Consider the following 15,878-nt stretch of genomic DNA (forward strand, 5'->3'; position numbering starts at 1 on the left):
CAGATTGCCTGGGATCTCCAGGCATGGAGTAGCAGGCACCACAGGGGGGACAGGGTCCTGTGGGTGAAGGCGTCAGGAACAGTAGTCCGCACTCAAATGGGGAGGGCTAGGTCTGAGTTTATGCTGCTCCTACTCCCAGCACTCCAGGGCGCCGAGCTGTTCCTGTGCTGTGGGGAGCCAGGCACTGTGGTGTCTCCAGTCCCCATCCCAGGCTCTAGTTCGTGGCCAGCGTGGGCCAAAAGGAGAGGCTGGACTTTGGAGGGTCAATGTGAGTGCTTGTGCCGAAACTGGCCCTGCCACCCAATGGCCAGCACGGCAAGGTGAGGCTCTAATGCTACCACTCCCTGCATCCTGTTCTAGGGTTTTCTGGTTTTACCTGCCCAGCTGCTCCATGCCTGGCTTGAGGAGAAGAATGAGGAGCCATCTGCCACACGCTGGAGGCTGGAGCCTGCAATTGGCATGGCACTGTGGCTCGCCTCACTGTGGTTGGTGGCAGTGATGGAGGTTGCAGCTCGCAGCTCGACGATGGAGATTGCAACTCAACCAGAGCAGTAGGAGGCCAGAGCGGTAAAAGGGTGCCCAGCGGTGGCCAGATGGTAGGAGCCTTATAGAGTGAGTCAGTGCATTGAGGGCGACAGCAGAGGTGATTGTATTGGTGTAAGCATTAGTGGTGGCAGCAACAGCAAATCTGTGGCCAGGGAAGAGGGGAGTAGGAGCGCTATGGGAACGGTCTGGCCTGGGGTGGGTAGGAAGCTGCGGGTGCTACAGGGAAGGCTTTGGCAGCAGTGGAGGCACAGCCATGGCAAGGAGGAGTCCTTCCCTTCTCCTACAGTCTTTGGAGGGCACCCTCCTCCTGCTGGCACCTGACTGGGCCAGGTGTGAGTGGCAGCATAGTCTTATTCTTATTAAAATTTAGGGAGTGACTATTTGTATATCTTTTTGCTTGTTTTTTTTTTGTTGTGATAGTCTGGGACTTACTCAAATTTCATGAATCAGGGAGGGGAAAAAGGTAACATAATAGGCCTTCTAATTCCTTCACCTGTTTTTTTTTTCTTCCAGTCTGTTTTTTCTTCTTCTCATCATTATCTTCTTGTTCCTCTTTATTTTCTTATGCTGATGCTCCTATTTTTTGTTTCTATTCTTGTTTCTCCTCCTCCTCATTTTATGTATCCCAAGCAATGGCCTTAGGAAACAACAAGCAAAACTGAGTTAAAAATAAACTAGTTGTCAGTGTGCTGTATTTTTAAAATCATCAGTCCATCACTGTGTTTTAGGGATGAGGAAAAGAAAATAGTTGTATAATGATTCAGTTACTTGAACAGCTATGCTTTCACGATCTTGTTAACGTGTTGTAAGCAGTTGTTAAGGAATAAAAAAATGAAGCATCAAATGAAAGTAGCAAGCAGCCATTTCGCCTCTCACATGTTAGTCTGTAGATGTACAAGAATCAAGGAGGTAGTAAGTTCCACTTTATGAGATTAAGTGAACCATATTCCCTTCACTTTATTTCTCTTTCACCATTTTCAAGAGTATTGTCATCTGCATGAGTGATCCTGGTTCCACCACATCTTTGCAACAGGAAAAGGAAGTGGAGAGAGGATCGTGTGTATAATGTTTTAAGGCCAAGATTCACAACCAGAAACAAAGCTTTATTAACTTTTGCCTCTAAAAACCTGCAGTGTTGAGCCCTCTTTTATTCCTAGTATTTCTACCTTTGATAGGAACTCTTTTCTAAGTGATTACTTTAGAAGTTTATGCATTTTATTGACTATTTTAAAGAAACAATCTATATTGTATCATTTTTTCAAGCCCACAGAAGTGTATAAGGCCTATAATTTTGACATTTTAATTATTTTTAAGGTTATGAGAATGTAAAATATTGTTGCTACATGTAAGAATATGCATAAGTACCAGTAGATCGCTTATTTTGAAGAGATAATGTCTAAATTTTTGCCCAGAGTAGATTGGTTGCAGTTTCATAGGTGTGTTTGTCAATGCATTGCCTCAGTATTTTAAAGCATATAGAATATATGCATATAGAAATTTGAATACTGTTGAATCTCATACAGTCCTTTGTTTATAAGTTGTTTAATATTTCTATAAAGACATCACAGCCCCCTTTAAGATTCAGTAATGTTAATAAATTTTGAGATGTATGGGATTGAATCCAACAAATTCGGAGGAAAATTGCTAAATTATGTAGCTATAGGGCAGGAAATGAAGCCCAGGTTCTAAGCTCTAAGGAGGCCATGAGCTACCATACAAGTATATCAGTGACTAGGCATACAGTTGGCAGAATTACAGGATGGTTAAGAGACTGAGCTATGGAGCCTCACTCCATGTGAACATGAGTTTTTAAACTGCATAGTGCCTCAGTTTATCCATCTTTACAATGGGGACACCACTAAGTTTTTCTTTTTCTTCTCAGTTGACTGAATTATCTCCCTAGTCTGTCTTGTTGCCACTCTTGATGCCCATATGGGAGGATCTAAGGTAATTTCTGATAGCGTTGGGACTCATTTGGAAAAACAGAAGTTGCCACAGAGCCCAGTTTAGGAGAGACCTCTGTTTTCCTCGTGGAACCCCAAGAACTGTAAGCAGAAAAGTCCCTCTCAAAATCTAAGGCTCTGCTCTGTTTTTCCTTGCTTTACCTGCCTGACCTTTTATATTTGGGTGGGCATCAGAAATTAGTAGGGGAGAGAGATCTGGAGAAAGTTGTGGATATGAAGATATATTTATGATTAGAAAGGTTATGAAGGAAAGGTATTTTATATGAGAAAGGATCTTATATGGGAAATTCCTGTCCTAAAGTAGAATGACTAATTATTTAGGAAAGGGGGAAATATAAGATGAGTCAGAAAGTCATAAGACGGGAAAGAAAAACTTACAACTGCTAGATCTTCTCCTGTCTAGAAGTGTTGTGTGTGTGATGTTTATATGAAGGAGCTCTAGTTAATTAGATTAAAAGAAAATGAAAGCTGTTAAATCTTTTATCAGAAAAGTAGAAGCTCTGATGCCTTTTATTTCATGGTAAAATACACAGGGTTTTATAGAAGAGCTTGAGGAGGTAGTGTCTGATTTAACACAGGGCCTGGGAGATTGGTTGGACCAGGTGTGATGTTTGCATAGCTTGCAAAGAAGCTGGGCATCCCACCCTAATCTTTTATTATGCAGACGGGTTCTCTACCTGACCAGCACCATATTATCTGTTCCTCACTGTACATGTGGTTGACAAAGAAAAGGGAAGATGGAGCCACCATGTTGGACATGCCTGGCCCCCAGGTAGCCTTTTCCTATTGGCACAGCTGCCGGCATTCAGCCGTGCAAGCTTACCTATGTCTGCAGCTCAATTTTAGAGGATGCTCTTTGTTAGAAAAGAAATGGTTTAGGGGCTGCTTTTCATTAAAAGGACAACCTTACTGAGGTTTCCCTTCATATATCCTCACTATCTGCCTAAATAATTTCTTCTTAATTCCTATACCAATGTAGCATGTGCAATAGAGGAGGTGACATAGGGACCTGGGTCATCAGGGATTGGATAACTCTTGATGAGCTTCCCATGATGCATTCTTCTTCACCTGTGGCAACATTAGCATTGATTAAACTACAATAAAGTAGATAAATCCACAGGTCAGGGGAAATATAGGAGATCTTTCAATTATATGATAATTTAAATAATATCACTCTCCAGAGACAGCCATTATTTCCCCAGATTCTGGTATATATTTGGAATTGGGGAGAGACACCGAACTGTATCCCATTCCCTCTGTATTGCTTATACTTTTTGAAGTGTTTCAAAGATAATATTACATACTGGTAGTTTACTATTTCTCATTCAAGTTTGTTTTAGTAGCCACTATAGTGAACATTTTCAAAATTCTATAGTTCTTTGGGTTGAAGTGATACTATTATGAGTTCATCTCAATTTTTTTGTGCTAGCATAATAACATTTCAGAGACATAATGCATATCTACAAAATATTTCACCTCTCTGGAAAACAGTAAAAGGTTACACAACAGGACAGACTAAAGGTTGGCAGTCGTGGCTTACACCTGTAATGCCAGCACTTTGGGAGGCCAAGGTGGGCAGATCACATGACCTCAAGAGTTCAAGACCAGTCTAGGCAACATGGCGAAAACCATCTTTACAAAAATTACAAAATTTAGGCACGCATGGTGGCGTGCGCCTGTTGTCCCAGATACTTGTGGGATTGAGGCAGGAGAATTGCTTGAGCCTGGGAGGTCAAGGCTGCAGTGAGCCAAGATCGTGCCACTGCACTCCAACCTGTGTGACAGAGTGAGACCCTGTCCCCCCTTCCTGCCAAGAACTGAGGCATCTTCCTGAAGTGAGCAAAACCCAGGGGACAACCTTGAGGAACTTTGAAAGAGACACTATCTCTCACTGAGCCCACCCAGCGCCTGCTACAGCCCCCACACCAGGGAGACCAGGTGAGGCCTTGGCACTGAATAGCTGTAGATGGGGTTCATAAATAATGGCAAGGGCTCCTCATAGTGCACCAGGGGCTGCTGGGACATCTGCACTGGGCACACCAGTGGCAGAGCCTCTCCTTCTCCCAGCTTGTGCTCAACATAGTTGTGGTTCTTCTGAGGTGCCTACCTCCCACTGTACTGTCTGGTGCAGGCCTAGCTGCCAATGCAGAGGTCCAGAGGCTGCTCCCCACTGAACGTTGGGGCTGGGGGGCCCTTGGGCATGAAAAAGATGGGCGTTGTATCTTTGGCTTCCTGGTGAGATGGAAGGGGCACTTGACACTGAAGCCACCAACCTTGGGGTCATCCTGGGGCAACTTTGGTTCAGCCTTGACCAACAAGTTGTCGGTAAGGGCTTGTTCTGTGATGGGGTAAAGGGAGTGGGGAAAGTTGGGCAGGACCAGGACCCTCTGACTTCTGTGGGTTGGGGAGAGCTGGACCAGAGAAGGCAGCTGGAGAGAGGGGTGGAAAGGGAATGCTGAGTGTTAGGGCATCAAGTCCAGCTTCTTCTCCTGCATCTCCATGAAGCCCGGGCCAAAGTACTTCTCAACAACGGATGCAATGGCCTTGATGGAGTCCCAGGCAGTGCCCATTGCAGTCAGCAGTTGCTGGTCAGGTGGCAGGAAGAACGAGTGCTGGGAATAGAAGACAGGCACCTCACCAAACTGGTACCCCCAGAGGTGCTGAGTCACTCCCAAACTCGAGCTTGCCCTCGGATGACTTACCACTGCCCTTGTCCATGTTGGGGTCACTGTCCAGGTCCAAGCCTGTCCCCATGGTCATGTTCAGGTGGGTCCTCATGGTCCTGTTAACGTCCTCAAAGTCGCTGCCATTCAACACATCACTGTTCTTTGTCTTCAGCTTCTCCGTGTAGGAGTCTCCAGGTGGCTCTAAAAATTCTCCTCTGGTCCCGTGGCTGTTGTGAAGCCCTGGCTACTGTTGCTGATGGTGGAGACCAGGGGCAGGGCCGGGTTTGCCAGGGGACTGGGGAGTTTGGCGCCCTGGGTGTGGTTCAGAAGGTTCTTGAGCAGTGGTGTGGAAGGTAGCAGAGGTGGCCAGGGGTACAAGGATGAAGGCAGGATGCCTGGGAAGCCGGGGGCAATCACAGGGAATGCAGGAGGAGCCATGGAGAAGGGCAGGCTCCCAGGTGTAGCCTGGAGGGGAAGTACTCCGTGAAGCCCAGGGTGGTGTGGTTGAGCGAAGGTTTTGTCTTGTCCATCATGAGGCTGGGGGTCAAGAGCAGGTCAGAAACAAAGATGATGCCCCATGTGTAATGGTTCTTGCCCTCGCAGAAGCACTGGGTGCTTGTTGAGATAGGAGGTAGTGCTGAACATCTGGCCACAGTCCTTGTACTTAATCTGCATGCAGCAGTCAGAGTGTATCTGCCTGTACAGGCTCAGATTGGAGAGCTACGTGTAGGACTTGTGGCAGACCTCACCTAAAACATCAGTAGAAAGCAGAGACAAATGCGGTATAAAATTACCAGGAAACCCTGCACATGGAGGAGCAGTGCTGGGGCTGGGGCCCAAAGCAGTCTGTGTGGGTGCATGTGCAGAGGCATGGGTTCATAAGTATGTATTGTGTATGTGTGCTTGTGTGCATGCACACATATATGCATGTGTGTTCATGTGTGTCTGTGTGCGTAAGTGTCCATGTGATAGGGTGCTGGTTTGTGTTTATTCTGCCAGTGTGCATGTGTGAGTATACACACATATGCACACATGAGCACATGGAAACATACATGAGTGTGCATGTGCCCATCACAGGGCTGGCCTCCAGTGACCAGCACAGATTGGCAAAGCAACTGGTGCCTTTCCCTGGGCCAGTTGGACAGATCCCACAGTGCCTCAACCCTCTCTTGGAGAACGGGCTTGCCACTGATGTTTCCACCTTCCTCCCCCATGGTGTTGCTAACTGGGAAGCCAAAATTTTCAGAAGTCCCTGGACAAGTAGAGTCTGGTCCCCAGGGCCAGGCATGGGCAAAATGAAGGCATGTGATAGTGTCAGCAACTCTATCAGCTGATATGTGTTGACATGGCTTAGGGCCCGCCCTACCTTCCTCTTCACTTCTGCGGCTGTTCTAGCAAGGGTAAGAGGAGGACATTGACCACACACACTGGGTTTCCTGCTCTGTAGAAGTTCACAGTGTTCCTGGCTTTCTCCTACCTCCCCTCTTTGCCTGAGGCCCTACCACCTGGACCCAGGAGAAGGCAGCCTTTGGGGTGACACAGACAGTTCCTGGGGCCCTCAGGAAGCCCCAGCTTGGGGAACCAGGACTTTGGGGCTCCTGGCAGTACTTAGCCACCCTTTAGAAGTGGCTGGAGGTGGGCATGGATAGGAGGTCACACCAGGCAGGGGCCCTATGGAGAGGGACTGGTGCAATGTTTGAGAAAAGTGAAAATGCTATTACCAGAAATCTTGGACTGGGATGAAAACGACAGTGCCTGGCTCTAGCTGGCAAGTGCCTATATCTTCTCTCAACAGGAGAGGGCAGTGCCGGCCCTGCCAGACTCCAGGAGAGGCCCAGGGGCTCTGGCTTAGCTCTTTTCCTGATGGCCTGTGAATGGGTGTCACTGAATTGCCAACTTTTTTTTTTTTTTTTTTCTTTTCTAAGAAGAAAGGAGGGAACACACATACACACACACCCCCCACACATAAACACAAACGTGCATACACCCCCCGGCATGTGTCTCTCTCTGTAAGATAAATTGCTTCATAAACACAGCCCGATGGAAACAATGATTTAAGCAAGCTTCTTGCTCACCAGAAATCCTTGGCTGCCTGATCTCATGGAATTCTAGCTGAGAGCTTTTTCTCTGAGATTATTGCATTCTTTCTTTCCCAAATTAATTGAACAACACTATGTGTGTGAATGCACATGTGCATCTTGTGTGTGAGCATGCAGCTGTGTGTGCACATGCAACATGTGTGCACGAGTGTGAATATTTCAGCATATCTGCATCCACGTTTGTGCATCTTTGTGTGCCTGTCTGTGCATTTACACCCATGTTTGTGTCAGTGTGCATATGTACTCATGTGCATGTGTGTGAATGTGCACGTTTCTGTATGTGCCTATGTGTGTGAATATTTGTGTGCATTGCCATGGTTTCATACCTGCAAATGTGTGGTTTGTGCAAGCCTGTATGTTTGGGCCTGTGCCCATTTGTGCATATTTGTGTGGTCATGTGAGTGCGTATTTTGCTTTGCATGAATGCACACTGTCCTAACATGCATGTGTGTTACATGGTGTGTTATGTATGCATGTGTACATATTATACATATATGTTTGTGTCCATGGGTGACTGTTATGTGTGTTGTGTGTGCATGTTTTGTGTGCACACATGAACATGTGTGAACATGCACATTGTGTGTTGACGTGTTTGTATGTGTCAATGGGTGTGGACTTGTGCTCCTGTGAATATGTGTGCACACACTTATGTGTGAATGTGCATGTGTTATGGAATTGCACTTGTGTGTGTGTTAACCTTCATGCTTGTGTGTGAATGTGCATGCACATGTGATGTGTGTGTGCATTTGTGTGCTCATGAGAAAGTGTGTTTGGGTGTGTAAGCACATGCCCAAGTACTGGTCTGCTGCCCAGCACTGAGCAGAGTCTTAATGAACTTAGTCTGAACGTTGGCTCAAAGGCCTGAACCTAAGGATTGAGGAAACAAGGAAACAGGAGAGAGGAAGCAGATGGAAGAGGGGTGTCACTTCCTGTTCCCTCCCTGTGTCAGAGAGACCACCACAATCGTGAGCCCTTTCAGAGTCCTAAGAAAAGGATGGGCTGCTTTGCAGTCTGGACAGTACAGGGGTTACCAGGAAGTGGTACCTCCTTGCTGACTAGAAGCTTTCCTGCGTCTAAAGGAGGATGTGCTGGTATTTGGCCTGGGCCACCCCAGCAGCCTGAATGGCAGCTACTTAGAGGCTGCCCCTCTGGGTCACTGGTGCCCAAGATGGAGATTCTAGTGGGATGCTGGCCCTGAGAGGCCACAACAGGCAGACTGGATGGCATCCACCCTGAGGCACAAATGCTGGATTGCCAGATGTGATTTTTGGTGCCATCTTTGGACAGAGTTAAGTATCTGGCTGACAGAGAAGGGCTGCTCAGCAGAGAGGAGCCCTGGAAATGTGTGCATTGGGGCCGACGGGGCCGGCATACCACTGATGCCCAGATGCCCATCTTATGCTCAGCTTGTGTCCAGGCGTCCCGGCCCTGCGCACTGACCTGAACCTTAAGAAAGTACTGGTTTGGGAGAAAACAAGATCACGAAGGGGAAAAAAAGCCACAGGGTGCCCAGAGCCTGTGGAATCCAGTTCCAACAGGGGCTGCGCTCCACACCTCAGCTCCAGGCTCCAGGGCTCGGAAGGCTCCATCCCAAACATCTCTGGGAAGCCTGCCACTCAGCTTCCCAGAAAAGTGTTGAACAAACCAACTTACCTTGGCACTGCCAGGTGGGAACCTCAGACAGGATGCACGGAGGAGGTGGGTGAAAAATACTCACCCTACAAGTCTGTAAAATGCTGCCTTTGTTTTTTGTTTTTTTGAGACGGAGTCTTGCTCTGTCACCCAGGCTGGAGTTCAGTGGCCGGATCTCAGCTCACTGCAAGCTCCGCCTCCCGGGTTTACGCCATTCTCCTGCCTCAGCCTCCCGAGTAGCTGGGACTACAGGCGCCCGCCACCTCGCCCGGCTAGTTTTTTGTATTTTTTAGTAGAGACGGGGTTTCACGGTGTTAGCCAGGATGGTCTCGATCTCCTGACCTCGTGATCCGCCCGTCTCGGCCTCCCAAAGTGCTGGGATTACAGGCTTGAGCCACCGCGCCCGGCCAATGCTGCCTTTGAAAAGTGATTCAAGCCTGCGAACTCTTCAGGGAAAGAGTTCACTGTGCAAAAGGTCTGACTGACAAGGCTAACACCTGGGGTTTAGTGGGAGCTCTGTGTGGCAGGTCCTGTTCAAAGAACTTAAGAGAATGCATGCAGCGAAGACTTGCATCAATCTGTGAGCACCCAGGTAAGTGCTATGGTATTTGTATGCCTGCTTTGGAACTGGTAAACTGAGGCTGGGAGACACAGAGTCACTTACCCAAGGAAGAGGTGGAGCAATGGGACTGGAGTCTGCCCATGGTTTTGGGGTTGAGGAAGCAGGGCTGGAAGGGTTGGCAGTGCCCCAATTTCCCACAGAGTGTTCCTAGGAAAGCAAGGTGAGCCTGTGATAGAAGGGGCGCTCACCAGCACCCCCTCTCAGGCCTTCCCTTGTCTTCAGGAGCTCGGATTTTCACTGGGGAACAAGTCCTGCAGGTCTGAGCGCAGAGAACATCACAGAACACAGCCAACTTGCAGACCCTAGGAAGCTGCCTGTGGGTTAATTCCAACTCCCTGGGCTGGAAGGAGGCTGAGATGAGGCCTCCCGCCAGCATCGTGATTCAGTTAGAAATGCCAACTTTTATTTTACTCTTTCTGGACCCAACAAAGAACAATCATGGAGGCTGAAATTCAAAAACAAAGACGAGAAGAAGTGTCAACCCCACTCATCTATATTACTGACCAGCTTATTTTTATTTTTATTTTTTTTACCAATTCTCATTTAGAATTTGGATTGAAAATAAACATTTTTGTATTACAAATGAGAATTCAATCTGATTCTCATTCTGATGGCCTTGGAGGGTGCCCTGGACGTGACGGAGCCGCCTTTGGTGACCAAGACTGCCCTTCTCCTCCTCTGCCCCCAGCCCTCCATGGACTGAGCTTTGTCCCTGTCAGACAATAGAGCCAGAGACAGGACATGCCTGAGCCTGGCCCACCCGTGGTGAGTGGTGTGGATGAGTCTCCCACTTGTCTTCCAGGCAGGTAAGGCTGCCCTGGATATACCCCTGGGGCTTGCAGGAGAGGAACTGGAAGAGGGGGGACTGGAAGCGGGGGCGTAGTTCATGGCACAAGGAACTTCTGTTTTAAAGAATTGCTAAAAGAACATGCTCTATTCTGATACTTTTATCATATTATCTCCTGTCTCACGATCTGGCTGTCTTATATGCTCTGTGCGCCATGCACTGCCTCCTCTTGATTTAGAGTGAGGAAAAGCAAATTATCATGAGGGTTTCTAAAAAGAAAAGCATGGTGTAATGGAAGTGACTTTTAAAATTTTCTTCCAAAAGCAAAAAGTTCTCATGAAAAAAGAATTTTCCCCTCTCTATTGTAAGTGTAAAAAAAAAAAAAAAAAGTTGAATGCACCTGAAAGTGACTTCACTATGGTTTGAATCACTTGTGTGAAAATTGGTCTTGCATTCCCAAGAAAGCCGCAACTCCGAGGGAGCATGTCCAGCCCCAAGACTGCAGGGCAGAGGCTCTGCTCCCCCACAGTGGACTGGCCCCAAGGGTCTCCCGTGTCTTCCTCGCTATCTGAATGTAGTCTCCAGCAAAGCCCTCTTTCCCCAACAAAAGCACACACACAAAAAATAGTGATTGGAAATGGAACACTTTTCGTCTAAATCTGGTGGGGGGCATGGACTGAGGTACAGGGTCAACCTTCTACATACAGCAAGTAAGCCAACACTGTGGTGTCTACCTCTTGTTTTGTCAAATCTGCACTTCCCTTGTTTAGCTGAAGTTCCATCAGCAACTTTCATGGCAGAGCAGGAATGTAAGAGAAAAACAATTCAGTGTCCAGTGGCCTTGGAGAGCTGAGAGGTTCACAATTATGTGGCATCTACATACTAATGTACCAGACTCAAGAGCGCTCAAGAGCCTTCTCCAATTTCCTGTGGTGGTAAGGGGCCAGTTGCATTTACCTGGGGTTGGAACAAAAGATTTTTTACAATAATTATCTTAGGAACATTTTGCATTTTCTTTCTGTGCGATTCACAGTCTAACTTGAGAGGAGGAGGCAGCTATTGGGGAGGCGTGTTCTTAACAGGAAAGAGTAGAAAAAGTCAAATATTTGATGCTATACTCTTATGTATGGAAAGCAATTTGCTCACAAATGATTGACAAATTATTAGGAAAATGTAGGAGCAGATTATTTAATATCAGGGTTAAAGGGGGTGGGAAGCAAGAAACAAGGTTTTGGGTTTTTTTTTTTTTTAAACTTTTGGAAGACAGAAATTTCATTGTACAAATGAAATTCCATAGTCAAGCACTCTCCTTAAGTAGATTTGTCTTTTGGCATTATTGTGTGCTGTCTAAGATACATAAGTCTTTTTGACAATTATTTTAAGGAAAATGAGAACTTCTCCACTGCCACCCAGATCTCTGTAATTTATTTTTCTTTTCTGAATGGCATAATTAAAACCACACTTTAGAGGAGTGTGCAGATGAAATCTGGCTCATAAAATTGCCCTTCTGTGGTCATTTCCTTTCGGACAACTCAGGGACATAAACTGATACCGCGTCAAGGAAAGACTGATAGCTGGACCATGCTCGGTGACTGTAAGGGTAAATTAAGGCAGAGTTCACCATGTCTGGTCTCGGAGCCTTTCTGCTAATTCCGGTGCCATTCCTTCACTGTGAAATCAGAGTGGTTCCTTAGAGAAACTTGCATTGAATGGCATTCATCATTAAGCCTTGGTGTGTTTGGAGGGGAGGTCGGAGAAGCAAGAAGGAAAAGCTCAACCTCCCTCCAGGCTCCAGCACAAGCTGGAATCATCAGCTCCAGAAACGGTGAGGAGGGGAGCTTGCTTTCCTGTTCACTTGGGGTTCTCACTCAAACAAAAGGCGTTAGATGTGAACCCTGGAGCCCTTTGTGCAGAAGGGAGGCATGGAGTTAATGGACCAGTGACCTGGTATCCACAGAGTCATTCCAGGAACCCACAGGGGAATGGACACATTGCTTCATGAGGAAAGGAAAATAAGGAGACAGGAAAATAAGCCCATATTTCAGAAAACTTCCTCCGTGTGGGACTGGAGATTTCTCAAGAATCCTCTCAGCTGAACTTGGGTATGGTGGAAGGTGAAAGGGACTCGACAGATACGGACTTGACAAATCTAGAGAAAGGGAAATTCGGAAGGCTTCCCGCAGCCCTGTCCGGAAGAGCTGGGTGACTCTGCACCACTGTGAGACTACCCCAGACCCCAAACTTTCCCTCTTGCCAAATGAAGCTTCCCCTAACCTTTCTCTTGGATTTTTAGCTACAGATGCACGTTGCTTTCAAAGATACATATGCCATCATCTGCTCCCTTAAATGAAACAAAAACTTCTCACACCACAGAGAGCTCTGGGGCGGCCAGAAGTGCTTTCAAATCACAGAACTGGCTTGGTGTTTTTGTTTGTTTAGGTACTGAAGAAAGTAAAGGCTGCTATTACTGCTGCTACGTAAGAATAATAGCAATAATAGTAACAGTTTAAAAATTACCTGGAACTCTAACACTGCAAAGGTATAATCCACGTGGTATCAATTCATCCCTTGTTCAAAGGCCTTCTTAAATTCTGGGTGCAGCTCCTCTGCTCCAGGGAAGGAGCAAGGAAGCCTTTAGGTTGAGCTTTTGTGTGTATGGGGGTAATTTCTGCTGGTCTGGAGTCTGCAAAAACCTTAGGAAGCCACCAGTTGGAGTTGTCTGGCCCTCATTAGGTGGCATGAGGTGATAAGAGGCCATCATGGGTCCTCCCAGGTGTCTGCTTTTCTTCCGGGCAGGCTGGGGGCTCCCAGCAGCCACACAGCCTGGTGTACGGAGGGGTCTTACTGTCCAGGCTGTGTGGCAGTGTGCCCAGGGGATAGACACCTTCTTTCACATGCACCAGCAGTTCCTCACCTGGCTCAGTGTCTTTAATGACTTTATAGTAAATGTAGGATGGAGAGACCAGAGAGAAAGGACGAGCGTTATTTGTTGGTATCTGGAAAACCCCTCAGTGCGCCCTCAGCCCTCACAGCATGGACACAGCTCAGCCTGCACTTGATTTTCCTCCAGTTATCACCAAGAAGGTCCCCCCTGGAACTTTTGCAGAATATGCCCTGAAGGAATTGAGTTCCTTTTTAATTTGCTGTATCTAGTTTTAGGATGTTGATACCGGGGGTGCTGAACTAAATAGGTTGGGATCCCCATCAAAGTTCCCATGCAGCGGTGTCCTGGGGAAATGGCAGAGCTACTCTTCCATCAAGAGCCCACTTAGTCAATTCTTAGAAACTTAGTCAACAGTTTCTGTTGTTCAATTTCATGTATGTAAGTGAGAAACCTTTTGTTGGTGGGCGTAGGGGAGGGGTGTAGAGTGATTTTGGTTGTTTCTGCAAGTGGCCATGAGCTGAGTCCTGGCTAGTGGGTCAGGACATGGGGCTGTGGTTCTCCCAGGAGCATGGATCCATGAGCTGGGATGGCTGGCTGGTGGTGGGGCAGGGTTGTGTTCCCGGTGTAAGCTTGGTGCCCTGTGGCTGCTCCTGCAGGGAGACGTCTGTGTGATGGAGGCCACCCTTAAGAATGAAATGGCCTTAGGTAGGTTCTGCAGCCTGGATCAAACCCCTGGGTTGAGAGGACCTTCATTTGGAATGCTAGCTCTCAGCAGCACTGCTTGGAACCCTTTCAACTGTAGCTTGTCAAGGGGCTCCTGAAAAATAAGAAGTTGTCTTTGGGGTGTGGGAGTGGTGGTCAAGACGAAGAAAACTAGCAGTTCGGAAAGGGGCGTCCAGGTCATCTGAGGTGGGGCCCAGGGCACGGGCAGTGCAGCCGGCACCAGGAATTCTGCATCTTCAGTCTGGGAATGTCTGAAGATGCATTTCTCTCAGGGGAATCACTTTCAGTACCTTTGAGTGCATGGGTGTTTTGAGACTCTTCTGATGAAATTAACTGTGGGCAGTTTCCAGGGGCCTTGCAGGCCTGGCCAGGGAACTGGCTGCTAGGCTGAAGAGAGGCCCCAGGGAGATCCACCTGCCTCTCCGAGACCTAGGGCTGAGCCTCTTCCAAGAAAACAGGACTGGTCTAGACGCATAAGGGGGGAAGGACTCCCAGGGATGGAGGGGTCATGGGTGTCCTTGTGGGTGACACTTTGCAGATGTCCTCAAAGAGGCTCAGCCAGCCCTCGCCTCAGCACCCTTACTAATCTTGGTGCCATGTCCTTGGGGACAGTTCCGAGGGGCAGAAGCCCCTATTACATACCGGGCCATGCCTGCTCACTGTCATATGGCGAGGTTCTGATCACAGGAGCATGCCACGCAGATGTACTTGAGCCAAATGCTGGCCCCTGCCTAATTTGCCTCTGCACAGAACTTCTCACTGCGTATGTCTTCTGAGACTGCTGGGAAAAAAGAAAAGCAGGAGTCAGAGGCGCCCTGTCTGCTAGAGTCTGCACACTGCATCTGTCCACCCAGAAACCTGGCTGCTTGGGCTCAAGTGGAAAGGCTAGTTGGCATCCATCTCAGCCCACCCTCTGGGCATCAGCAGGGCTCCTGGCCCACCCTACTCGCCCATGCCCAGGAGCTTCCAGGAGCCCAACAGAAAAGCAGGGGATGGCCTTTTCTTTTCTCATCAAGTAGATCACTGTCCTGGCCCAGCGATAAAATGAGCCTACAGGGTTGTAACCCCCATGTCCCACAGCAAAGCTGTCTCCCATGTGAGAAGGCAGGGGCCACTGTGTCTGACAGTAGAGCCCTCTGCTATGGAGCTGGAGCACTGGGCCAGAGGAAAGCATGTCTGAAGGTAAAGGTTTTGCTGGGTGAGTGTGTGTGGGTGTGTATGAGTGTGTGTGTGTGCGCGTGCATGCTCATGGCAACCGCACATCACCCTGAGAGTAAGAAAAGCATTTCTTTTTTTTAAAGCTGAAGAGTTTGACACCCAGCAGTGTGCCAAAGGGCACACAGGACACCTCTGACTCCTGTTTTTCTTCCTTCCCAGTAGTTACACTCACGCTGACTTGGCTTTATGTTGTTGTAGCTGTTGCCTCTGAATGGGCAGAGTGGCAGCTTCCAGGTCTTGTTTTTCATATTTGCCATCACCCCACTTCTCTGAGAGGATCATTTATGAGAATATACTGTCCACTGTGGAGAAAGGGCATCCCCTAGACCAGCCTGACCATGAGTTTTGGCTGTAGGTGGAGGCCAGCTCCCAGCCTCCCTCACTCTGCCCAGTGCCTACTCTGGGTTCTGAATCCAAACCAGCAGTGTCTTGGGTGAGTTTTCTGGGCAGCTCAACCCGGCTCAGACTGGGCAGAAGGGAGGGCAGGGGGCAGGGGCTGAGGTCACACCACACTCAGGTCTTGAAACTAGAAAGGCTGTCTTGGCGGGCAGATGTGTCCATTTGGGCAGGTGTGTCCTGGTGGACAGGTCTGTCTGGGTGGGCAGCTGTGTCCTGGTGGGCAGGCATCTCTTGGTGGGCAGGTGTGTCCTGGTGGGCAGGCATCTCTTGGTGGGCAGGTGTGTCCTGGTGAGCAGATGTGTCCTGCTGACAGGTATGTCCTTGGACAGGTTTGTCCT

General features: G+C 48.1%; 1 pseudogene; it reads right to left on the reverse strand.

Annotated features, from left to right (window-relative positions):
- Positions 1 to 4,421: 4,421 nt before the first annotated feature.
- LOC108539910 (PR domain zinc finger protein 16-like) lies at positions 4,422 to 6,390 on the reverse strand (annotated as a pseudogene).
- Positions 6,391 to 15,878: the final 9,488 nt, after the last annotated feature.

This window comes from Rhinopithecus bieti, unplaced genomic scaffold (genome assembly GCF_001698545.2).
Source record: "Rhinopithecus bieti isolate Rb0 unplaced genomic scaffold, ASM169854v2 scaffold_18923, whole genome shotgun sequence".
Lineage (NCBI taxonomy): Eukaryota > Metazoa > Chordata > Mammalia > Primates > Cercopithecidae > Rhinopithecus > Rhinopithecus bieti.